The 25,391-nt window shown below is 42.9% G+C and overlaps 1 protein-coding gene across 5 annotated transcripts in view; it reads right to left on the minus strand.

Annotated features, from left to right (window-relative positions):
• The window catches only part of dlgap4b (discs, large (Drosophila) homolog-associated protein 4b), a 165,917-nt gene that overhangs the window by 81,064 nt on the left and 59,462 nt on the right, over positions 1-25,391 (minus strand). Inside the window, exon 1 of one of the 5 annotated variants that reach the window (XM_064306753.1) lies at positions 12,129-12,506. The exons of the other annotated variants lie outside the window; for them this stretch is intronic. The gene's annotated coding sequence lies outside the window, so the exon portion shown is untranslated. Of the gene's footprint in view, positions 1-12,128; positions 12,507-25,391 lie in introns of those variants that run through there. 5 annotated transcript variants of the gene reach the window in all.

Here is a 25,391-nt window from a genome sequence, read left to right on the forward strand (position 1 = left end):
TTATTAGTCAGATATCACTGTTGTTTGGACAGGGTACATTTTGGAAGTGAATCAGTCTGGACACCCTGTCTTTAACACATTTCAACCACCCCACTCCCCCGTACTGCAAAAATCCCATCACAGTGCAAAAATTACCACATAAATAACCATGTCTAAAGCCTCTGTTTCAACCGCATGCTCATGTGGGAGAGTGCGACTGGGCTTCTAGCTGTGTGATACCAGTGTGAAAGGATGTGGGTGAGTGTGAAAGGGAGAGCGCGAGAGAAGGAGAACTGTCCTGACCCCTGCAGAACGCACATGTGTGGTGACACCTGGGTGAATGGGATGACGTGGAGAAATCTCATTCATATCCTGTGGCTAATTCAGGTTCTGCTCCTTCAGGCATCTGCAGAGACACCTGCATCATTCAAATGCACATTTACGGATGTATATTAATGTGCTTTCATTCTTCCTCTTCTTCCTCTTAGTACTACTACTACTACTACTAATACTGTTATTATTATATGCGAATAAGCCTGATAAAAGATATACACTTCACACACAGTACTTCAGCACGCATGGTCTGAGAGGTCAACCTGAGCAGAACACGTTCTCTCGCGGCGTCTGATTCGCGTGACGTGAGCGCACTGTGCGTTTCGATCAGAGTTCCCAGGCGCCTCGTCTCATTCGCTGCTTAGCTAGCGCGCGCAGCCAACCCACGTTAGCGCGGCCCGCCGCATCGACATCCACCAGGAAGGGCGAGAGAGAGAGAAATATGAAACTGGTGGTTTCACCCTGCATCCTCCGCTAAAGTCTGAGAGCAGCTTTATTTGCTGCATCAGAATAAAGAACCTCATCCTTTCCTGTGAAACGAGGATAAAGAGAGAGAGAGAGAGAGAGAGAGAGAGAGAGAGAGAGAGAGAGAGAGAGACAAGGGGGGCAACTCTATTACCCACTGCAGTTGATTCTTTGCATACAAAACTGAGGATTAATTTTTCTGAATTGGAGCTTTTTTTTCTGCTAAATATATAATTTCTGGTGATACAAACATATTTTGTGGAAATATAAGGACTTGCCTTGTTGACCTTCCCCATATTCCAAATGAAGACTGATTTATCTGGAGAGAGTGAGAGTCACTTACAATACCTTAACGATGGAATAATGGCAAACCATCCAGAATGCCTGTTTAAGCACCCACACACACACACACACACACACAACTAAAGCCTAGTTTATGATGTTTACATTGAATATCCATTGAAGGACATAAATAAAATAATGTGTTTCCATTTATGACAACAAAGGACAGTACATGAAACCTCTTTCTAACTAGTATAATACTTAATAATTAGTATAATAAGCTGGTATAAATGTTTATCATAATCCTCAAAACTTTCATAATATCATTACTGGAACTGTGCCAGTGATAACGTTATGACTCAAGGAACATAAATATTGCAAACAAATGGATTCCGATATATACTAATAAGAACTGATATATAATAATTCTACTTAATGATCTCAGTTCCATTCTAGATTTCCAAATTACGTTCAGCCTTTTAGGACACGGCTCCAATTCACATCTAATGTGGCACCCCAATATATAATCCATTAGTCCCCAAATTTAAAAAAAGAAAAACTGAAGTGTGACATTTGAAAGTCTGCAAGTCCATTTTTCTGTAATTACAGTACAGATACGATCTTCTGTAAATGCTGATAAAAGCCTGAATATTAATTAAAAGCAGATTTCAATTTTAAGTTCCCCCCACCCCCCTCTCTCCCCCCATCAGCACATTCAGTCAGATAAGGACAAAGCAGCGACGGTCCCTCATTATTACAAAAGACATAAATTCTGGCGAATGGCGCGGACTCGAGCCGTTATCCGTTAGCATTATCAGGGACAGTGGGGGTACGAGGGGCTCATTAAAACCCTGCTGGAATAATCCAATAAGGACGGCCTCGGCTCAGGCGTGCTTCGCAGAGCGGGACGGATGCTCAGATCGGGCCCGTCAGAGCCGAATCCGCAGGGCATCTGGGGTGAAGGCGCTCAGGGCCATTTCCCATTTCAGCGTGACGCGTCAAAAAGAGATTTTGACGCAAGCTAAATTTCCTCCCCCCCCTTTCTTTTGTTTTAATGAGGGCACATTTTAACCGCACGCAGTAGTCAAGGTCAAGAAAAAAGTGTTTAGCATCAGGCCAACGAATGAAGGAGGCAGAAAACCGCCCCCGTCGATCTCGAAAATGAAACACAAAGGAACCGAGATAACCAAAGCAATTTCAGATTAACCGCAGGTTCCGTTTGGCTCTTCCGGATGGGTTTCTTAGAGGCGGGCGAAGTCGTAGTTTCGAGAGGGGACGAAACTGCTTTCTGAAACCGAACCCCTTCGCCGTCTGTCCAGACGAGCGAGTGAATAAACGAACGGGTAGATGGATGACGGAGCGAGCGAGTGAGTAATGGGGAAGCATTAGCGAACGAGTCCCCGTACGACGATAAGGACCGTCCCTCTGCTGTAGCTGAGAACGACAGAGCTTCCCCCCTTCCTTGACGGCACTCTCGGTCGCTCGGATTGTAATTTGTCATGCGGAGGGAGGGTGTTTGTGGGCCCAGCTCCTCTGCCAGAGGGTCGAGGCACCGGCTGCACGCCGAGAGTCCTGCTCCGACGAGGATACGTTAGAGTTAACTAGGAAGAGAGTGGGCTACAGACACAGCATTGGATTAAAGCTGCATCCACTGCAAGAGACTACCGGTTCAACCCAGCCTACAAATATAGAAATCCGATCAATACACTAATGTTCTGTTAAGTAAGTCACTCTGGGTACGAGCATCGGCAAAAATGACTGTAATGGAATTGAATGTAATAATATGTACAATTGAGAAAAGATGATTTGCGCCCAAAAAGAAAGGATAAAGGTCACCCCGAGTTGAATTTGATCATCCAAAGGCACACAAAACAGATTTTAAAATGGCCTTATTATACGAACGAGGCCATCAAATGACTCAGGGTTTGCACCCGACCGGCCTTCCCGAGCCTCCAGAATGCAGAATAAATAGGCCTATCTTCCACAGATCCATGCTCGGAGAGCTCTCATCCTTGAAGCTCTCTTGGTTTTTTTATACAACATAATGAGCTCTGTGGGTTACTAAACTCACAAAGGGGAAGCCTACCACAGCTGCTTAAATTGTGGCATTCAAAACTTCAGGGCAAACAGGATAGCAGTTAGACTGTAACAGCCCTCTTTGGCTCAGAGTGGTGCAGTGAGAAAGCAGCAGGAACAATCAGACACAGGGCATATGAATGTTTTAGTTACTAATTAACAACATATAAAATTATTTATAGCTAGAAATTACAGGCTGATCTATAAAACAGGGCTCGAGTAATGCTGATAACCATTCCGATAAATGATTCAAAGTCCTGTTTGTGTAATTTGACTTTCAAAGTTATGAACATTTAAGAGTACTGAACAATCCATATTTTTATAAACCCCCGATGGGTTTATCACTGAGGAAGTAGGGGGGGCTTAGGGGCAGGTCTGCTGTAGGCACACACACACACACATGCACGCACGTATGCACGCACGCACGCACGCAAGCTCGCACACGCACACACACGCACGCACGCACACACACAAATGGACAGAGATACGGTGCCAACTGTTCAACTGCTATGTCTATGGCTATTTAATTGCCACCAAAAATAAATAAATAAATGTGTGATAGCACTTCTTTCCTTCTGACCACTTAAATACTCCCAGGACCAGAGAGGCATGATTTGGACGCCTGGCCAAGAGTTAGCTGCTGCTGCTGCACTGCCTGTCCTCCCATGCCTAATGCTAGCAAAGATACTCACAAATTGAAATTGAAGCAACAATTATGACCGACTTTGAAACAGAAGAGGGTTTCAGCTACATTGCCAAACCTTATTTATTCAAGCCTGAATTCACGGATGAAAAATCGCAACAGATGGAGGCAGAGAGGTCACAAAGGGAAGGCGAAATGACGTGCTGACATCCTGCTTGAGGAAAGCTAGCCATGTCCTCAATTATACCTGTACCTAGTCTAAAGGTAGCTGGTGAAAGTGACATGAAAATATTTTTTTTTTTCCCCCACAAGTTTGAATTTAATTAATTTTCCATCTTGCCAATTGTTTTTTGATACTGCTTTGATGTGCATCTCTCACATGTACTACTGTTGATGCGGGAAGACACGCCACTTCTATTTCAGAGTGCATCAGTCTCAAGCTATCTGCATCATAGGAAATAGTTCCAACTGAAGATGAAAGCCATTTTTGATTGTTTTTTTTTTTTTAACATATACTGGTAATATAAACACACACAACCTTTAGAGGCCTAACATCACTGTACAAGCTGCTTTGGAGAGTATTGTCTTACTTTGAACCACAATCCTGTAGATGCTCTTACACATACGCAGGTTCTTCTTCTGTAAGCATATCACATCCTTCATTGGGCACAAACACTATCTGGGCCAGTTACTAGGCCAGCTGTCTGGGTCAGCATACACGGAAACTGAAATAATATATATTTTTTAAAACAATGTGAACTATCCCTATAACACAGTGTGGTCAAGGTGCATGTCTCCATGCATATGGAAGTAAAGGTTTGTTTTCTTTCTTTCTTTATTCGGTTTGGTTACGGAACTATCTGGCTACCAAAACGGCATCCGACGTGCGCCATCGGTTGTGAAAATCAGGCTGGTCGCAGTCCATTTAATTAAAGCCCGCCTCCTCAGAGAACGCTCGCTCCCTGGAGCACTCGCATGTACAGAGAGAGCAGAGTGCATGTCCAATGACTTATTCATGACAAGCTGCCACCTGGGGCTTTTTGTGCAGCATGTGCTGCCAGTGACAGATCTGAGGCATTATGATATATATTTTTTTTTTCCAAAGGGAAGTTGGGAACTAAAAAAAAGAAAAAAAAAAAAAAAAAAAAAAAAACAATCTGCCTGGAAGTGAGTGTGAACTGGAGCTTGTCAGAGCTCTCCGCTGCCCTTGACCTTTCGGGAGGAGGGGTCGGAGCGAGCGGAAAGGAGTCATCTGGCTCGGAGGGGCAGCGCCTCGCGCCAGAGCCGCGGCGGTTGGCTAAGTGCTACCCTGTCACCGCGAGATGCCAGACAAAGGCGGCCGGCAGCTGCGTGCGCGGGAGCCGTCTTGGAGCTAATGAGGGACGGAGGGGAAGGGACGTGCAGCTGTAGATAACCATGAGGCACGCGGCGGAGGCTGACGGAGGGGCGAGCGGTGCATTCTGGGAGGCGCGCCGCGGACACCGCAGGTTCCGCGTGGCGCGGGAGACCGGGCCAGTTCTGGCACGGAAAGGGCTTTGGATGAAATGAGACTCCGCAGCTGGAGCTGTGGAGAGGACACGCAATCAAACAATATGGCTCGTCTCCCCAAAGCTCACCCCGCCCCCCCACACACACACGCAAATTAGCTTCATTTTTATAGAAAACTAGCTTGATTAAACTGGCAAACCACATTGGCACACTTGCAGCGACGGCGCCATTAATACCGCTGCTCCCTAATCAATGGTTTTATTGCAGCTGTCAGCGTCCGCCTGGTTTTAAGCACAAGGGTTTCATGTGGTGTTACAAAGTGCCGACAGTTTAACGGAATCGTCCGGACAACACCAGCGAAAAACGAATTCCGTTTCAACAGCTCTGCGACATCATGTAACCCTCAGGGCAGAAAACTCATTTTCCCAGGCTAAAGGTTACAGGCAAATGATTTACAAAAAGGGTCACACAGAACGCTTACAGGAGGTCACAGCCTTACCGACCGTTCTCAGCCAACAGCAACGCAGTGCCGCCAACAGCAACATGCCGCAACTTTACCATGAATACACGATACACATTTTATGCTGGATTCCAGGACAGGTCCCCGTTGAAAAAAAGATGACAGTCTCAGTGGGGCTCTCTCTCGAATGAAGACTAAATTAAAAAAGTAATAAGTATATTTCTGTTTACACAGGGAAGCTTGAGATGCAATAACAAGATGAAGATTGCAAAAATGAGCTTTTCCACCTAATTTACAAAACGTATTCACAAATGACATGGCGCTATTAACCAAAAAAAAAAAGAAACTGCATATATGAAACTAATGTTGAGTGACACCATTAACTGTGGCAGCTCTCACTGCCACAAGACAAAAGCTTTGTCAGTGAGACTGCTAAAAAAAAAACGGTATTTCTGACAATCACTTGACTTTTCAAGATGAATGAAAAAGCAAAGGTTAAACAATACAGGCTCAGCCGTTTCTCTGCAATCCGATACCATCCACCACTCTGCCTGTCTCTACGGACACCCTTTCCATTCTGACAGTGGGGTTCCCACTTGTTTGTGATGCTTGCACACAACAGTCCTAACAGTCCATGGTTTCAAATACATTTGTTTTGTTATTGTACGTTTTAGGGGGAAAAAAGGGAAATCAAGGGACAGATTGAAACAAAACATGAAAAAATAGAAATGAAAACTGGGAAAAAAGGAGACATAAAATTTGCAATGATATTGCTTCCATCCTCCAGAACGAGGAGCCGTGCTGCTCTGACCGGCCATTTCATTTCCATGCTCCAGAGAGGGTGTGCGCGTCCCCTGGGACGGAGCGGAGGAGGCGGCCCGCTCTCGTTTCCTCGCAGCTGTGTAATCTTCAGGTGATTTCATTTTCTCCCTGAATTCAAATGACGTGCAAGGCTAAATCTCCATTTGCGGGATGGCGACATATTGCCTGAGATTTCAATAGCCCCGGTACGTAGCGGGGCAGGGCAGGGCAGGGGAGGGGGGCACCCTCAGACATGCAGCTTAGTCGCTTTCAAATGGCCGCCCGGTTCCCTTCGCCCCGCAGGCCAGTCTCTCTGGCTTTCAGAGGGATTTAAATACGCCCTCAGGCTTAACCACTTTGAAATGATTAGACTGTGGCTTTTTTAATATTTGTCCAGAGCCACTGATCGGCTTATGCCTTTGTTGCAGTAGCTTTTTAGAAAAAGAAAAAAAAAAAATGTAAAAAATAAATAAATGAAATAACACAAGATCGATCTCCACCGGAACTGGAAAACTGAGATGGGAACTGCAATGGCCTGGCGATGAAAGATGAGGAGGGTAAGATGGTCAAATATGAAAACTGTCTCCACAGTCATATTTGTTTCACATTTTTTTTTAAACACTGGGCTAGAATGATGGACAGCAGTCAAGTGATTATTATTAACATTGTCGTTGACTCAGAAAATATACAACTTTTAAAGATATAACTATATTCTATAGTGGGAATTTTTACAGTTATTCGACGGTGTGACAGAAATGTTTGGCTCTGCTAGCCAGATCTATTTTTTAGCCATAGTGACTCACAACACGGATATTGGTACAGACAGTCAGTCATTAGAAGGGTTCAGTCATTGTGACCCTGACCTTCGCAGAAAAAAAGTTAAAAAATACACTAATTTGTATGTGACATGTAGCTCATGTGCACGCGCTGCCGTCTATGTTCCAAGGCTCCATTTCGCCATCCCTACTATGAAGTACATCACTCATGTGGATGTGGGAGTAAAATGAGAAACATGCGATCCACTGTATCCATCTCCTGACCCTCCCGGGAAATGGGAATGACCGCTGAGCTGAACGACATCGCTCGCAGCGGCACGCACGCCTCGTTAGAGCGAACTCACGCGACGATCTGCTCGCACGGCGGGCCCACGCAGCCGAGCCGCGGCCGCCCGTCTCCTCACAGAGGGGCCTCGGCGCGGGCGGTGACGCGAAGCCGAAGCCTGTCCGGCTCTCTGCTCCGCAGCAGGGCTAATCTGGGCTCGCTCGTACTCCCAGACGTCTCCTAAACGCGGACGAAGACTCTCAGAGACGTCTCACTCGCTTCTCCCCAGCAGAAAAACGATAACTCCAGAACATTCCATCAAAGGCTGTCCAGAGATGAACATTTCACATGCAGCTCATATGGCCTGAGACAAGGCCAAAAGCAACGCACTCCATGCCAACATTAATCAACGTGCATTTTTTTTACCCCTACTGAATTAGGTCTTAAGCACCAAGCAACGGCCCTGGAGTTAATGTCCACGTGCTTTGCCATGTTGTTTATGCACAGGCTGCAGGGGTTGGCCTTTAGTACTCTGTACTTCCAGAGAACTGAACATACACTGTAGCCATTCTCAAGGAGGCATGTTCATCCACTAGAAGGGGCTGACAGCACTTTGAATTATTACATGAGATGCAGTAATGAATGATGTAATATAGTTTGGTACCCTCCACACTGAAATACAGGTTTGACTTCCTTGTGTACTGGCTGATTACACTGCGCAGAAGTACAGTATGTCAAAGACGTGCAAACCTTAATGCAGTCAACGATGCATGTTGTTCTGGATCCTTTATTTAAATTGCTTCAGCCAGACAATGTCTGAACTGTCAGTAGTGGTGAAAGTGCTGAAGGGAGCAGCAGTGGTGAAACAAAAAAAAACACACCTATTCAATTATCTCACGGGCATGTTTTCACGTTCAAACTATGCAGTACGGAGAATATTTCAGGTTTGGGAGATTGTTTCATTTTCTGGGAAGACTGGTGAAGCCGTTGAGTTGGAAGGACATTGTTCAGCCTGCTGGAAAATGCAAACACGTACAGCCACGCAGAAGGAAGCGGGCTCTCCAGAGGCGACTGATTGGATCCGCCATTCTCTCAAAGGGATGGAGTGTGATGTTTTGGAAGAGCGAAGTGAAATGATTAAAACAGAACAAAAACAAAGACCGGCATAATCAAACACTCGTATTTCAGAAAAGGGGGAAATTAAATCACAAATCAACGAGCCGAGCGGCGGATGAACAAACCTGCTGTAAAGATTCTCAATCTTAAAATGATTTCACACACAAACCGAGGAGGAAAAAAAGCCAGCGGGTGTTGAAACTTTGAATTCCATTAAGTAATCTCATTGTCTCTCAGCCTCATTGCTTATAACATCGCAGCCATTTCATTATAGCCATTCATATAACTGCAGAACTTTCAATCTATACATTACGTTTGGGCTGTAGACCCAATATTGAAGTAAATACCCACAAATTAAAGCTGGCAGTCTGCACCCTAACCTCATATCAATATATATGTATATACAGTTAAATGGAAAAAATCTACATAATTTTAAATTCATTTTAAAATATTAGATTAGATATTACATGTATTATCACAAAATAATTGCTTAGGGCATTAGTAATAATGCGTCAGCTACTTAAGGGTTTCATTAGTGTTGCAGGCAGCTAATGAATTTGTCCTGGGTCCAGTTACATGCCCCACAATCCAGAATTAAATGTTGACAGCTCCAGTGCCAACTGTGACTGGAAGCCCAGCAGGACGATTGGCTATAGCACAGGCCAGAGAGGGAACATGCTAGTCTGTGCTCTCTGCATTCCACTAAGCATATTGCCGGGATTCGGCCTGCTAATACAACTGTGCATTACAAAATGGGACAAAATAAAAAAAGTATTAGCTTCTTTAACACATAACTGACTCTTCCAGGAAAGTGAAAGCTATAGTCTATGGTATATGGGGTCTTATCAGCCATAGCTCTCATTGAATAAATGATTTTGAAATATTTAGTAAATAAATGGATATGAATATGGGCGTTGTATACATTATGTGTACATTGCACACATTCTGTACATTGACACTGAGTGAGAAAAAAAATGGCCATGAAATATGAATCTTATCATTTCATAAACAGCATTAGTAATATAACTGTGAAGAGTAGTACAATGTATAATTAGAGAAGCTGCATCACTTTGTAATCATATTATCAGTTAGTCAAAGGAAATTAGAGCCAAGTGTGGGATTCGGTATAACCTACTGAACTCTACCGGGATCCATGAAACCTCAGAGCAAACTAGATATTTCATTTCCATCTGGTGCTTCTTCAAGCTGCCAGACTCTTAAATGTGATGAGGTTTCTCCAGTCACCAAGGCGATCAATATGTGGCGTTCGTTGTACGAGAGCGTTCCAAGCTGGTCTCTCCACAACGTGATGTCTCAGAAGGACATCGGAGGTCCTGATGAATCTGCCTCACCTGAAACAACATCTGCTGGGCACAGCTGCAGCTTAAGACGGCGAAATAAATCATGGCACTGCACTCGGAGCATCCGAAAATCTCCACTGTGCGCAATTCAGCGCATGCACAGGTATAACTTTAGGAAATGGATATGGTTTAGGTCAGTGGTATCCGACCCTGCACGTGGAGAGCTACAGGGTCTGCTGGTTTTTGTTTTCACCTTAAAATCAGCACCCGATTGAGACCCAAGACACCAGGTGAGTTGAGTTAACTGTGTAATCAACTGCTCTAATTGATTCATGAAGTGCAGAGTCACTATGAAAACCAGCAGACCCTGTAGCTCTCCAGGGCCAGGGTTGGAGACCACTAGATCATTATCTTTTCAGCAGTCGCGAATGATGGACGCAAGCAAACGTTTCCAGCTCGTCCTCCGCGGTGATCCGTGGCAGAGGATCCGTCACAGGTCAATTATGAAAAGGAAAAGGAAAAACTTCAAAAGTGAATTCCCGTAATCCAGCGCTGGGACATTACGAGCCGTAATTCGGCGTAATGGTGAAAGGTTAAAGTAGCTTAATAAGCTCTTTGAACAGTTCTGTGAAACAAATACATAACAGCATCATAAGAACGGAATAAACCTGTCAGAAGTCAAAACATTCTGCCATGCACTGGCATGCATAGCCACAGGCATCACATTATGATGAATTAGGATGATATGCCAAGCTTTAAAAAGCACAGTGGATATCCTAATGCTGTCAGAAAGGTGCATACCATATACCGTTACATCTTTATGAATTGCATATAAGTTCACAGCAAAAAAAGAGAAAAAACTGGGGATGAAATGTTACAAGATGTACAGGTGCCGTACAATTGCTGTGTAATAAGCACATTAATCACTAAAAACTTTAGGATTTCAAATGTATGTAACACTCCCAGGTGGGTGCTACGTACAGGAATTGGTTTTGTGTAAGTTGGGCTTCCTTCTTTAACTGTAAACTATTTTGAGATAAAGAAAAGCGCTACGTAAATTCAGCCAACTCCACTCTCACAATGACCACTGGAAGCTTCGTAGACCAGTAACAGCCCGATACACAAAAACAAGCTATGATCCAGCCATAACAATGACTCAGTACGGAAACGGTTTCTTGACCATTTCCTTCCTGATATTGGGAAAAACTAAACTATGATTGTGAAAGGAAGAACGTAATTTACAATGTTCATTTTAAGTCAAAGTTACCAACTGCACAGCACAGAAAAGCACCATTCAAATATTATTTGAAAAAGCTTCCTTTCCAAAATTCATCTGATGACCATTGATTAAAAAGCTGCTCAGAACAGTAATGGTAGTGGTAGTGGTAGTGGTGATCGTGGAGGTGGGCGGTTTATTGACACTACACTGCCTCTGGGTAGCTGACAGCAATTTAAAACCATGAGTGAATCTTACCTAGACAGAAAGCTAGCCAAACATTATCCCTGTCCTGGTTCTGCAAAATTCTAAAGGAGGGAATTTCAGGCTGACCTATAAGGGTGGCTTTCTTTCCCTTCAAATCCCTAATGAATCTCACTCCACTGAGATTTCCTGCTCGCACACAAAAGGCATTCATCATAAAGTTGGATAAGACAGTTATGTGGAAGGGAGGAAAAAAAACAGGGAATAAAAGGGAGAGAGATAGCTTTGTTTGTATTGAGTGAGTCGATAAAATGACAAAGGAAAGCCGGAAATTCTAAATGAAATGAAGACAAACTTCCTCAGGAAAGCTTTTAGCGATCTGTTCAAATGATACAAATACAGTTGGAGGGCTCAAAATCGCTGGGCTTTATCAAAACTCTTTGTTTAACGTGAGTTTTTAACGTTGATATGCTCTTTGGCCCTTTCATACACAATACATTAAAACAGCGGTATCACATATAAAATGTAACGATGTGGAACTTAGTTACAGGCTAACAGAAAGCTATAGTTTTAGAATAATTATGTCTGAAGATACCATCCTTTAATTCTCATGTTGTGAACCTTCAAATTAATTTAGTTACATTAGGCAAGCAGTTTCATTAAGCACTGACAACTCTATTTCCACGAATCTAACTTGGCGGACTGTGCATAAGCTTGACTCACCATGTGGAGACATGTTTTCGAATTAACATCGGCAAGAAGGCGCTTCACAAAACCCCTACAAAAACTTGTTCTCCTTTCTCCCAAAGTCAAAAACACAGCAGTTGCAACAAATATCCTCATATCAGGACTTCCCCTGCCAAGCAGAGATTGTTTGGGGAAAATTTACTTTGGGATACAGGAACTCCTTTCATCCTGGTAACCACTGTTGTGGTGATTTGTTTGAAGGCCCTTTGTTGTTGCATTATTGTTCTGTTAAAACCACGTCAAACAGAACTCCGACCAGGCAGGAATTTACATAAAAGGAATGGTACATAAAAAACCAAAATGCTAGTTGGAATTGTTTATTACCTGAAAAATGCAATAGAAATAGGTTTCTTAGTTAAAAGACTTATTGCATTGACACAAATTTGTAATTTTTTTGTATTCTGCATCTTACAACCATTTTAAAGTAGTCTTGTATAAGGATATCCAAGTAAATAATATCACAATTGCTGCTGCTACTGCTACTACTACGTTCCATTAGTTGAAAAGGTCAATGCAATATTCTGGATTAAATTTAAAAAAGGCAATACCCCACTTTTTCATGTGAACGATATGGCCAGTCACATAGGACTCCATCAGGGGTAGGTTCCTCCTAAATTGGAGGCACCGGGAGGCAGGAGGGGAGCGAGCTTGCTTTACACGCTGAAAAACGGTCAGACTCCATCACCCGGCTCCCATGCGGCGTAGCCGGCTTGGCACCGGCCAGGTGGGGAAGGGGGTTAGCAGAAGTAGGCCAGAGAACCTGGATCGCCAAGTGCCAAATGTTCTGTCATGCCATTTTCTGATCTGCCACAGGAAACACTCACCATGTCCTCCGCAGCCCATAATAACAGCTGTATGTAATCCTTGGCCAGCGCAAGTGTTGTGCCTTGTCGTAGCATAGTATAACGGGTAAGGAGTCTTGTAACCCAAACGGTGCAGGTTCAATTCCCGGATAGGACACGCATTGTACCCTTGAACAAGGCACTTAACCCACTTCAGTATATATCCAGCTGTATAAATGAATGCTATGTAAAAAGTAATTTATTGCCAGATCGTCCCACTGTCTACATCTCAGCTGATGTGTGTGGTGGATGTTCTGGTGCAAAAAGTAAAAAGGTGGTTGAGCTGAGTAGCACAGCACAGCACACTGCAGTCCCGAGAGGCTCTATTTCAATGCAGCCCATTATTATTTCTTAATAATATCGTATCATACACATCCCGCAATATGTTTTATTCTGAGAGAAGTGCATTAAAGCATTTTGGATAATGGGCCCATTTTCACATGAGTGTGTGGGGTTGCTAAGATTACAGACTGCCAAATGATTCCTCTAATGTAGGCCACCTCTTTGCCCTACCAACTTCTCAGCTGAATGTTTTATAAAAAAGCTGTAAAATAAAATGGGCCTATATCCACATTCCAAGTACTAAAAAAACACACTGTCCAAAAAAGATGGCATCTTCACCAGCTTTTGTGATAAGCCATGTTTCCAACATCCAGACATATAACTGTAAAGTATTAAGTGTCAAATGGAGAAGATCTAAAGGGAATATAACTGCGGTGGTATGGGGATAATGGTCAGACTGTTAGAGAAGACTGACAAAGTGATTATACACTCTACCATTCGACATCACATGCAGATTGTTGAAGTGATATCGCGGGCTAAATGTGCTCCTTCTTCCCAGAATTCTCAAGCCAGCTGCCTAATTAACAGTAATTGCGACAGCCTGCTCATCAGTGACCCCATGCCACTCCTGAGCCCTCTCTTCCTCATGTGAAGCATGCGTGAGCTTGCAGCGGTTGAGCAGCGAGGGAATCGGAGCTAGATTCATTTGTAAAATGACAGCTCGTCTTCAAGAGCCTTGTCCGTGGGGCCCAGGAAGGAAGCATGCCGCATCCTGCTCTTTGCTTTTACACCAGGAACATTACCATGGGAAACAGGAAGTTGGTATTCAATGACCACCCTCTGGTTGACGTCGTTGCTGATATTGTGGTACAGTAAGCAGTGGGTTTTCAAGGAGAAAAAGAACCACTTATCACTAAGTTTCTATTGTAAACTGTATTTCTACAACCTGCAAATGTGTGATGCTGGGTCATCCACTCTGTACAGTAGAGACAGTCAGTTTTGGCCCTGTAAGCATTTCGATTATACTTGTCTCCTAAGTGACAGAAAAATCATTAATTGTTTCTCAAGATGCAGTCTCACACTTTTAAAAGTGACATGAGCCAGAACCAAAGATTCTCATAGACTTTCAACTGGAGCCAGATTACGTAGCTTTTCCCTGATTCCTTCAGTGTCACTGGCTGCTATCCCAAAGCAGCTCTACAGTACAGTAGCCGTCAACGCCATCCGAATTTGGAGCGAGGCGCACAAACCGAGGCCATAGATCTCCACGTGTAATTTTCTCTTTCAAATTCAGTGATTCACAACACTGGAACAATCCGGAAGCACGGAAACGGTGTAATGCCGTATTGTTCATTTAAAGCACATTAACTTGCTGTTGGATACATCTAGGTACAGGGGCCCAGTGTTTCTGATTAATTCCGATTAAGGCGAAGCAACAGCGTGTGACAGAGAAATAAATCACACGCGGCCGTCAATCTGCCTAGTCGCGAGAAATAATTACAGAGGATTATGACTCCTAAGTAGTTTGACCTTCTGTCTCAATTGACTTATGATGTAAATATACTTTTTTATGTGTACCGAATGAATCTCTCATTCACATGGATCCATTTGTGCAATCCTCGATGATAAAAGATGTCCTGAGGCATTCACACATAAAGACAGGCTATTGTAAGCTACAAGAGGAGTTGTAAGACTGCTATTGCAGACGGGTTATTAGGCAAGCCTGTTGGTGCACGAAAGTGCTGCAGAAATCATAAATGCCATGCCCAATATAATGCAAAACATTCCTAGCGAACTGCGCAAAGTCAGATTGAAATATCAGAGTGGTGAAAATAGTAAAGCCTACTTGGTAATTGCAGGAGAAAGCATGGTTTGCAAGTGTAGTTCTGGACAGAATTAAACTAAATATTTTTTTACATCCCTGAGTTTCATTTGGAAACATCACAAGCACTACATAATTTATTCTTTCACATCTGTCGGTTCCTCTACCTTCACAGACGCGACAAACCAAGACTGACGTTTTTGACAGAAAGTATCTTTCCTTGATTGGGTTTACTTGATTCAATACAATTAGCCATGTCATCTTAGGAAAACTTTGAAATTAAATCAGCTGAGCATAATGCTCATAAAAAATAAATACAGAAAAAAAAAAAAAAAACGCTGACTCTGTACGTGAATAAATGATCCGCTTCCCTGATGTGCACTTCCTGCCAAGGAACGTTCAAGATCAGGTGAAGGTGAGGGACTGCTCCTGTTCAAACTGCCTCATTCCTCCTCTCCTCCAATCTATTAACGGTGAGACTCTTCACTTACATCCAAGGTCTGCCAGGAAGTGTGCCTTCCCACAGGAGCCAAGGTCTATCATTTACACAAAATTGCACGGCGACCCCAGTTTACCTGATAGATAGCCGGTTTGGAGGGTGCACAATATATCTGACTGAGGACTGATATATAGTACACGCTACAGTGTTTCATTGTCATTTATTTAACACCAACCCTGCCTAAACTAGTCCTGCCTCCTTGTTAATAAATCTGCTTGGTCCCACCTTCACACCATCAGCTGGACTGTACTCCCATAGGAGTGCAGAATAACCAGAACATTAGCTCCTGCATCCCTCCTACTTCCTAACTGCAGTTAAGTGTGACTTTTGAAAAGAGTTGATTCCTGGGTTTATTCTGAAAGGCATACTCTGCAGGATTGTATAGCCTTGTTTGTTGTGTTACAATCAAAGAAGTCTCCTCGTCAATCTTCAACCCTGCCCACTCACCCTGAGTACCCCACCTAACATAGCTAGCTGGACACAAGCTTGAACGAGCTCTGTCAGCTTGCCTTTTTTGCTTTGCTGTATCTGGCCTTTTTCATTAGCTAGCTAGCAACATACACCCTGCTGAAATCTGATGCTAAACCATGGGCTCTGTAGCCAAACCTACCCCTCCCTACACAGAAAAGAGCTTCACACCCAGAAATGCCCCAACACATTTTAGAATAACAAATACAGGTAAAGGTGCATGAATTCTGCAAACGTGCATAACACAGAGATTTCCAGTGCATCGTAGATATGTCTTAAATTTTATAATATTTTCAAGGTAAAAATCCTGCATATTATGCCATTAAATCTTGTTAATATTTATGAGGAAGTATGCCCAAGAACAAAGCACCCACTGCCAATGGTACTGCCCTAGATCATACCCTTTATGAATATTCAAATGACACAACAACTTTCAATGTTAAGAATATGGAGCTGACCATCTGCTTAGTCCATAGAATTTGTGACATTGCAAAGCAAAAACAGATGATGTTTCTGGCTTCTCCACTTACATTTGACCTGAGCCAGAGGGAAATGGGTCGGGAAGGTGCTGGTGGTAACACAGGGTCATTTACAGGGAGTTATGTAATTTGACAGGAGAATTGTGCTCGCCTCCCTTTCTGAGGGGCACACAGACTGACCATAATGATGAAGAAAATGACTGTGCCTGCGCACCTGCAGCTCCCTTCTCTCATGTAGCACTAGTGACACCTCGGGCGGACACCTGGTGAGACCTCGTGACTAGCAGCAGCAGCATCGCTGACTCACTTATTCAAGCTCAGTTACAGGACATCTCTCTTTTTTGGGTCAAAACGTTTTTTGTGATTTTCAATGCCGTTGGGAGCGGGAGCGGGGGCGGGGGCGGGGGTGGGGGTGGGGGTGGGTTGAAAAAAGGACAGAGGGGAAGGCAGGGAGAGAGAAGGGGAGGGAGCGGAATAGAGAGGGAGATGCAGTAGCATGAGGCTTCAGGGCTGGACACTAATGGAACATTGTACCTGCCTAGTGACCCTTGGGCATAGAGGTGGGAGGGTTACATGGGGGTGGGGGGATATAGCCAGCTTGTCTTAATAGGGCTTTGCACAAAGGCCGAATGACGTAAATGCATCCCACTGTGACGCGTGAGCACAGACCGGCAACAATTATCCAGCCTGGCTGGCCAGTCTTAATCTAATCTATCGTGTACATGGAGCAGACACCCTGGTTTAGCTCCCAAGCTCATGTCATAGTCGAAAAAACCCATTTTTACAGGACTCGCTGGAGCCTCTGCTAGCATACAGCCAAAGTGTAGACCTCCAATAGGAGTCAACACCACCTCGTCCAGACTGAACAAACCGATGCGAGGTTTTCCTGTTGGCGGCAGCTTGTCAGCCATTGGCCTTAACTCAAATCGGCTGCTGTGCTGTCACGCTGCTTGTTTGCTTGTTGGATTTGTCGTATAATAAAACTCATTATGCACAGCAGCCAAAAGGGAAAACCAACAGAGGCTAAATGACATTCAAACTTTAACAAACCCTGTTTCAGTTGGTAAACAAAAAAAAAACAAACAAAAAAAAAAAGCGTCAAAGACAGCAACCCGGTCTGCCGTGACAGCCCTTACGGCCCTCGGCAGAAGTGCGTTTGAGGCTCGAGGAAGGATTAGCGCTCCGCTAATACCGCGAACAGGATAAAGAAGGATCCTCATCTGACTGCTGTCTGACACAACATGTCCACAGGCAATGCAGTCGGGTTTATGCGCTCTTGCAGCGTGCAAGATTACGGAGCGGAATCCTTCTTTTTACAGACGTTCTTGTCACATCTGGACGTTAAGTTGGGCCGACGCCCGTGGGAGAACACTCTTATGTCCGTAAGAAAACGGTCCTTGGAGAGGCATTGAGGGTGGAGCAGGCTTGCATGTATCCAGATTATGCAACGCAAGCAATGAATTATTATTAATATCATTAATTATTATTATTATTATTATTATTAATAATAAACCAAGCATGTCATGTGAAAATTCTCATTTGCGTCACAGCTTGTGCTATATAGGTCATTTCCACTTTGCCGCACTTGTCACAAAATTTGAGTGATTCAGAAAACCCGTAATTACCCCTGCTCCTTCCGGCAGGTGAGAAGCAACACTTCCCGCCGACGCGCGTCCCTCGCGTGTCTCCACAGCCCTGGACACGCCGGGAGAACAGCGTAGCGGGTGACATTTCTCAGCGGCTCGTTCCTTTACCTCTATCCGAGCCGCGGACGCTTTGATATGCAGATGGAGCCGCGGATCGCTGCCCTCGGGCCGAACGAGATGCAAAACGGCTAGCGCTGAATGATGGCTAACGGGCGGAAGGCAACGCGGGCCCGTGTCCCAGCTGCCCCGCCCCCCCTCGGCCGAGATTACGACGTCCCACGATTAATAATGCAGGAGGCTCTGTTTTCCCCAAGCGCTTTGGGTGGGGGGGTGGGAGAGGAAACATGTGACTTTGCAAAAAAAAAGAAAAGAAAAAAAATAAGCCTAAACAGCCTCAGAATTGTGTTGAGAAACTGCCTTAATTCCACGTGCTTAAATGAGGCCGTGTCTGCTCGCCACTGCACATGCTTTTAACTGCGAAGTTGGGGGGTGGGGGGGGGAGTGTTACGGTGGCACGGTGTCTCCTGATGCATGATCATTGGAGGTGTGTGAAACCTGTTGAAGGATGATGTTGCCCACTGGAGGGAAAAAAAACAACATATGTTCCTGTTAAACCTGTACCTGTACTCTCTATATCCTTTCTGTGGTGTCTGTGGTTCAAGTACGGTACATGTACAGTACTTATATCACTGCTATTGGCCCTGTCAAGTCTGAACTTTCACGGTGCTGAAAAATGGACCCTATACTTCATCACTGGGGTTCGGGTCTGATTGGCTGGTATGATTAAGTGATCGCTTCTCGGGAGCTTCCTGCCGGTTGATTTAAGCCAGCCGTCATCTGGGGTCCACGGCTTCAAGGTTCTTTTTTGGTTGAAGGCTTTAAAGATGTTTAAAACGCACAGATACGGTCACAATAATACCGCGAGCCTAGCAGCGGTGGATGCGTGGCGAGGGGCCGCGGTCGCAGTCCATTATAAGTCTCTGCGGGTGCACGGTTTCCGCAGGCTTTGAGAGATCTAGCTGAGACGTACCTGCGAGAAGCACCCACCTTCCTGAGCCCACCTGTGGCTAAACAGCCAGGTGAATGATGACAGTAATGGAGCGGGCCGACGTGACTGGAAGCTCTTAGCTAGGAGAGGATGCGTGAGAGAGCAGAAAAACAGTGTGTTCCCAGATTGATTTGAGGAGTGCTGCATGCCAGGAACAGCCAAATGTTACACCTGAAGTTCAGACTTGAGTTCAGCTCTTTGCGGACCCGCGACTTGGATCCAGCGAACATTTGCCCTTAGATTTGAAAAAGGAAAGCAAGTGTGTGTTTCTTTTTTCACAAACATGAATTCACCCAATTCATTTTAGTGATTGCGGTTTTGAAATGGGAGGGGAAGGATAAATGTTTTAGAGGTAGGGGCAAATGTTCATTGATTCCAGGCCTCTGTCTAATTTCACAACATTCAAGGATGGAAATGGCTCAATATTCTTCTACTCCTGAAAACTGAAGACCACGTTCTGACCAATTTTCAGTATGGCTTAGACTGCTGCTTTAATTAAAGTATCTTTTATTGGCTGTTGATTTCTGATACTGATAGAAGATGATAGAACAGTATGGAAGTGAGGAACATGAGAACGCACGCACACACACGCATGCACACACACACGCACACACACGTGTGCACACATGCGCACACACACCACATACTTGCAATACTTCTGGTTGATTCAGCTGTCAAAGTAGCTGCAGTTTCTTCCTTTAGCTTTTGTATAATGGATGCTGAAATGCTGAATCACTACTAAAACCTATGCTGTTTCCCCTGGAAATGCTGCTACCCTCCAGTGACTCATCGGCTCAATAATTAAAAACTAAAATTTTTCATTTATAATTTAGAGTGAGGTGGCACTAAGCTAGGCCTTTCCATTGCCAGTGATCATGGAAGAAATGATGAGGCTTTCTTAGTCTGATGTAACATAACGAAAGTTTCCCAACATATTATGCTTGCTTAATTATGAAAATATACAAAAACATATTATGAAAAAAGATACCGTTTATCTTTTTTATCTAACAGTTCATTATGTATATTATTCCAAAACCTTTTATACAAATCAATGACCTTGAACTAATGTACTAATATTTACAAGCACTATCTTTACATCACTCGTTGAGGAAATCCCATGGTCGAAAATCTGACAACACGGCAGTGAGCAATTTCGAGCGCTTCAGAGCCCATAATAGACACACTTCGGTGGTAAGTGGTTCAAGTATCAGGTGATGCCAGTTTATTGTGTCGGAGAATGAGAATTGTAGGTACTGAGGTACTTCAAAGACTGAGGACATACTTATGAACTGTGAGTGACGATTAAGTTTATCGACTGAACACCTTCCTGCAAAGTTCCCCAACTGTCTCATCTCTAAAATGACCACCCTTTGGTTGAGAACCCTCACCTCAGTAAAATGGCTGAACGATTTGACACCTTTATCTCACGCTCGCAACTGACATGTGCTGTACTGTCAGACTGACGGTACAGCAGAGAGACTATTTACAGCACCAGAACGTGGACGCATGTCTGAATTGTAGGGGTGTGATTCAGTTCAATTTAGCTCCTATTCATATCAGTTTAATTTAGCACGTGCTGTCTGTGTTGTCAGCAGAAATTCTAGATCATAACATCAAAGTCTGTTAATCCCAATTAAGTCACCGTTAAAAAGCATTGTAAAAGTTTTTCCAAAATGTGGATTGTTCTGCACACTAAACATTTGCTACCTTTCCGAAATCTTCAGCTGGTAACTAATGGGCATGCATGTGATATGGGGGATGGTCTATTTTCCTCGTTTGTAGTAAGACGTTGGAGCCAAACAAAAAAGTAGGCCTAAACAAAAACGAATACCAGGACATTACGCTCAAATTAATGAAAACGCAGTTAACTATGTAGCTTGCTAAGATGGTGTAAAGCTAGACTGAAGTGGGGTAAGCCTTCTATTATTCATTATATTGCTTGCTAGCTAGCAAGCTTCAACATGTTTAAAATGAGACAAATACTGATTCAAAGATTTGATTCCACATAATCAAAGTGCCACATTCAAACTGGCTGATGTGGCAAGTTGTTTTTTGCTAGAATTTCTGTTGCAATATGCCATGACCTATGCGCGCCTAACATGTACCTCTATTGCCATAATGTTCCATCATCGTATTATCACCATTATTGGCCATTTAAGGTTTTTACATTATTCCCATCATATGCCTTGCAAATGCTGCTGCCAAAATATTCATCCCATTAATAAATGATCATATTGGCCATTTTACCTTGCAGCAGCATAAAACGTTGAACTTGTTCGCACCAGAGCTAGTTGCCGAATGTAGCTGTTAGATACATATTTTTTTCTCTCAAATCCTCAATTTTTTCAAGGTCAAGCAGTCTATCACAGATCAATAACCTAAGAAAAATGTCCTTGCAAAGCCTGATACACAACTTCCACAAAAGCAGCTTTTGTTAATGAAAAGGTCATATAAATAGTCTTTAAAATCTTTTTCCTTTCACGATTTCATACTGCAGCTTAAATAATGCACCTCAGATCCTCAATCCTCTGGGGTGTTAGACGACACAGGAACGCGTTGCGGGCTTACTTGCCTACAGCACCACTGGCGCACAATGGGCAAAGCGACACGGTTTTATCCTAAATATGAGACTGAGTTACAAGGGAAGAGAAGCCCATTAGAATTATCTTCATGCACGTGAATAGTGTAGAAACGAGCGGCGCGGTGTCTGTGCATATCGTGGTGTTTGTGTGTGCGTGTGTTTGGGCACAGACGGGTGATATAGAACACTTTATGAATTTAGCCTGATGAAAAACCTAGGTCCTATGAAAGGCGATGCCATGCAGTGTTTATATCTTCACAATAACCAGGGAAAGGTCACTTTCATGTATAATGTAATGTATTGGTTTCATATGCCCCAGAGAGACACGGTGGTGGAGGCTGGTCTTTTCCACGTAATAAAATAAAAAAAATAATAAATGGAATAAAAAAATGTCCGTAATAAAAACATAAATACAGCAACGCTTCCTGTGATGGACAGGTCCACTGCTACCGAGTATCAAAATCAGTTCACAGATTTATATCAAAAGTCAGTCTTGCGATTCATTTCTGAAAGGTAATTGTAACAGGTTTTTGAAAATGAGCAGTTGACAGGTGCAGGAAAGGTAGAAGGTTTTTAATGGTCTGGAAATGGAACAGGAATTTTTTTACTGTCAAGCAGGAGTTAAGTCTGAGTATAGTGGTCTCCTCAAATACCGGTATCAGACCATTTTAGACATCATAATTCATATTTATTCCAGCAATATTTTATGAAGGAATCAGAAATGAACCTGCACCATGACTGTGCTCATGAGAATGTTTTTATAAAAAGCACTGACTGTAGTATTGCGATTGTGTCTCTTTCAAGCATTTACCACGAGATTTTGTCTCATAGGATTTGATTATATGAACAAAGCACATGCAAAATCACAGTGGGATAAGATTGCACTGCCTTATTGAAGAACATAAACATTCAACAAAAATGTAGAAATTATTCTTGTGGAAAGTTCCATCCACTGTGGTACAAAATAACTTCCAATATTCCCATCTGTCATCTGGGAACTGATAACGCTCCCGTTTCTTCCAAGAGAATTGCTAATCATATTTTATTGACAAACTGAATGTAAATAACAGTGGGAAAAATGGAAAGTACAAATTGTTTGAGTCACTTGGGTAAAAGGAGAAACTGGACTCAACACCATAGTCCATAAAAACAGGCTTGAATAGACATGAACTTATCCTTTTGTCATCATACAATATTTTCTAATTTATAATTAGAATTGCATTTTAGATCTGCTTTGTCCTAACAAATATGGCTTCACTTCTGCCTTCTCTGTGAAATAAACATGCACCGTGCATTACAGCTGAACACAGCATTTAAATCATCTGGGTTTGATTACACCCAAGACCTAGCGGAATACGGCACACCGGGTAATAGAAAGATGGATTGTTCCGGAAGAACAAACAGACAGAGACAGAGTTTAGAGAGTAACCCATTACTGCGTGTCCCGATTCAAAGATTAGTGGATCTTCACTTGGGAGGTCGAAACTCTGGCATGGATGGTCAGCCAATCGCGGACTGAGTGGGATGGGAGTGTCAGGCTGTACCAGGTCTGAATTAGCAGCATGGACTTCCTGACAGCATGAAACATTTCACTTGTCATTTTCACTCACGGCAAGGAAGCAAGAGAAGAAGACAGCGCAGATCGATTATCCAGGAGTCTAAAGCCTGTCGGTGGATTATAGGTCAGCTCACAAACAGCGCTGTCTGAGTGTTTGTATATCTGTCTGATGTCTCATGTATCAGAACGGCTGCAGATATAAATACATGAAATAAAATTATAATAAACGTATTGTTTTTTGATGTCTGCTTAATTTAGAAAAAGAAATATTGCAAGTGTACCTGTCACACATCATTAAAAAAGCTAAACCCAAAATGCAAAATCATTCAATGACTTCAATGTGGAACCACACTGAAACGCCGGTTAATCTCTTTCCATTTTCCCATTTGAGACATGTGTCCTTATTTAGCAATGCTTTACCCCAAATCTACTTATTTAACATTTAAAGGGAAAGACCAGTCATGAATCTCAAAGAAAAAGAATAGAAGGCCATATCAAGGCCATGCTAAGACACTGACAAAAACTCTAAGGTACACACTGCTGTGATTAACTACCTTTGGTGCTAAAGGCGAAGCATAATCTAATAGCAAAATATGCCTTTGCTAGATGAATGCAGTAAGTCCAGCATGCTAGATGTGTAGTTCTCAAAAAAGAGAAAGGATAATGATATCACACAATGACATGCTGTCAGCTGAAAGGTGATAGAACATTTGCAAATAATTACAGCTATTCAGGATGGAAAATAAGCTCAGCAGTTAGATTTGAAATATCATCAACTGAGAAATTGTCTGCACATAGATTCAAATGACTTGAGCTCGGTGCAATGACAGCAAAAAAATGGAGAGTATTTCAGTATTATGTTTTCATTGGTGTGATCTCCAGGTGTGACCTCTGAAATGGCAATGCCATTGCAGCTGACTGGGTCAGAGTAAGGCTTGGCATCAAAGCAGTCACTTTTTAAAAGCGGGTGGAGTCTAGAGATTTTTTGACCTTCACTTCCTCTTTATGACCCTTTTTCTGCAATGTCTAACCAATTTTTTCCAAACAATGACTAGATCCCCAATATAATATAATATAATATAATACACTGACTGAGACAGATTGGTTTGCAATCAGTTCAGAAAACCTTTCCACTAACGTTTCTTTGTGGCTTTCCTTTATCTTATTTTCCACGGGGATATTTATCTAACCATTCTAATGAGGCGGAGAGATAACTGCAAAGGTTAATACATTTAAACTTTGCCGTGCTCTAGATAATTCAATGATTGCATACATTAATGTGACGTAGGCTTCATTTAATTCCACACAAGATATTACTGAAATATCCATACAGAAATGTTTTAATTCCTATTGCTGCAAACCCAATACACCTGTATCTGAGACATCTAGCACTAGCACAGAACTTCTTCATTCGCGGCTAATTTGAAATGGGGGAAGTGAGCAACTTCATTCACTCAAAGTAAACCAATGTAATCAAGCAATTTCTGAATGGCTGCTTTATTCATTTAAGAAATGCACTTTTTTTTTAACACAGTATCTGAACCAAGAAAAAAGCTAATTTTCTTCAGAAGATTATTTACTTGAAAAGCTATTAACTTGAGACAGCTAAAGCATGGGTGTTAATGAGAGGGAGCTGGGGTTGTACCATACAGTACTGTAGATCTCAAATGGGTGACAGAATTTTCTTCCATTGAAATGCAAATATGAACATAAACGCTAAAGCTTCCCACTTCCATTTTATAAAGGCCTGTTTTATACGTTCTTTTGCAGTTGAGAGCATTGCATGCACACTAACATGTTTCAACAATAACTGCTTGGTAGTTACTACTGTATTCTGTTCCTGTTGCAATATGGGAATCTAACATTGCCTTAGTGGTGGCAAATGGAGAAATTCTTTTTTTATATCTGAAAAATCAAAATATAAAATATTTTTACTCAAACTGCTAACAAGTCACTGAACTTGGATGTGCCACAGTTACTCAAGCAATTTTAGCTGAACGAGGTGATAGCCATA

Source organism: Anguilla rostrata, chromosome 13, assembly GCF_018555375.3.
Source record: "Anguilla rostrata isolate EN2019 chromosome 13, ASM1855537v3, whole genome shotgun sequence".
Classification (NCBI taxonomy): Eukaryota; Metazoa; Chordata; class Actinopteri; order Anguilliformes; family Anguillidae; genus Anguilla; species Anguilla rostrata.